This window comes from Penaeus monodon, chromosome 24, assembly GCF_015228065.2.
Source record: "Penaeus monodon isolate SGIC_2016 chromosome 24, NSTDA_Pmon_1, whole genome shotgun sequence".
NCBI classification, from domain to species: Eukaryota; Metazoa; Arthropoda; class Malacostraca; order Decapoda; family Penaeidae; genus Penaeus; species Penaeus monodon.
The window spans coordinates 13586845-13587577 of NC_051409.1; the positions used below are offsets into that span (position 1 = coordinate 13586845).

Consider the following 733-nt stretch of genomic DNA (forward strand, 5'->3'; position numbering starts at 1 on the left):
TCGCTGGCCCCGAAGGCGGTCCTCGGGGCTTTGGCAGGGCGAGTCTCTGGCTCATGGGTGATGAGGGGCTGCTCATCTTTCATTACGTTTTGGGTTGTTTGACTTTCTTAATAATTTTTGCCTCTTATATCCACCAAAAGTTACGTGGGAGATCTAGCAAATTAATTTGATGAGAGGAGATATAAACAGCTTTAAAGCTTGCGCAGAAAAATTGGCAGTATTAATGTCACTATATCATTCTGACCCCATGTATACAGACTGGTAGGTGACGGCTATCCAAAGCTGGCCCCGCGATGTGGAGTGCCCTGGCTGCGCGGGCGTCCCTAGCCAGGAGAGGTGAAGGAGGTGGTGGTGATCGTGACCTAAGTGGAAGGAAGTCCCACTACGCCAACCTAAGCCTGACCCTCTAGCACTACACCGGAGAAGCATACGGTGAGGCCCAACTGATGTCCCGTGTAACTCAGAAGACAATGCTTGTGATAACCCCACTCGCTCGTCCCACCCGTGTTTAGATGGTTAGAATCAGTGCAGCATAAAGGCCTTCATCGCACGCCAACCACTCGAAGGACCACTGATGATACTTCAAAAACAGCTAGATTTACATTGTCTCACGAGGTCGCTCGAGGAAGTGGTTGGTGCAGCAGATTCTGCATACTCAAGGATCTACAAGGATCCATCGTTTTATTTCTGGAACCAGTGAAATCATATTTTTTGTCTCCAGCAGATTTAAGTT

At 48.7% G+C, this 733-nt stretch overlaps 1 protein-coding gene across 1 annotated transcript in view; it reads right to left on the reverse strand.

Annotated features, from left to right (window-relative positions):
* Positions 1-733, reverse strand: part of LOC119588603 (proton channel OtopLc-like) — a gene marked incomplete at its 5' end in the record, with an annotated part of 21868 nt that overhangs the window by 12570 nt on the left and 8565 nt on the right.